This window comes from Enhydra lutris, unplaced genomic scaffold (assembly GCF_002288905.1).
Source record: "Enhydra lutris kenyoni isolate GAN:26980312 unplaced genomic scaffold, ASM228890v2 scaffoldscaffold4, whole genome shotgun sequence".
In the NCBI taxonomy this organism is placed as follows: domain Eukaryota; kingdom Metazoa; phylum Chordata; class Mammalia; order Carnivora; family Mustelidae; genus Enhydra; species Enhydra lutris.
This window is the reverse complement of record NW_019154088.1, coordinates 58432782-58433658: the sequence shown is the minus strand read 5'-3', so window position 1 is coordinate 58433658 and position 877 is coordinate 58432782.

Below are 877 nucleotides of genomic sequence, written 5' to 3'. Positions count from 1 at the left end.
CTCTGAATATATCATGCCAGCTCTTTCTGGCCTGCCAGGTCTCTGTGGATAAGTCTGCTGCCAATCTAATATTTTTACCATTGTATGTTACAGACTTCTTTTCCCGGGCTGCTTTCAGGATCTTCTCTTTGTCACTAAGACTTGTAAATTTTACTATTAGGTGACGGGGTGTGGACCTATTCTTATTGATTTTGAGGGGGGTTCTCTGAACCTCCTGGATTTTGATGCTTGTTCCCTTTGCCATATTGGGGAAATTCTCTCCAATAATTCTCTCCAATATACCTTCTGCTCCCCTCTCTGTTTCCTCTTCTTCTGGAATCCCAATTATTCTCATGTTGTTTCGTCTTATGGTGTCACTTATCTCTCGAATTCTCCCCTCGTGGTCCAGTAGCTGTTTGTCCCTCTTTTGCTCAGCTTCTTTATTCTCTGTCATTTGGTCTTCTATATCGCTAATTCTTTCTTCTGCCTCATTTATCCTAGCAGTGAGAGCCTCCATTTTTGATTGCACCTCATTAAAGCTTTTTTGATTTCAACTTGGTTAGATTTTAGTTCTTTTTTTTCTCCAGAAAGGGCTTTTATATCTCCCGAGAGGGTTTCTCTAATATCTTCCATGCCTTTTTCGAGCCCGGCTAGAACCTTGAGAATCGTCATTCTGAACTCTAGATCTGACATATTACCAATGTCTGTATTGATTAGGTCCCTAGCCTTTGGTACTGCCTCTTGTTCTTTTTTTTGTGGTGAATTTTTCCACCTTGTCATTTTGTCCAGATAAGAGTAGATGAAGGAGCAAGTAAAATACTAAAAGGGTGGCAACAACCCCAGGAAAATATGCTTTAGCCAAATCAGAAGAGATCCCAAATCGTGACGGGGGAGAAAG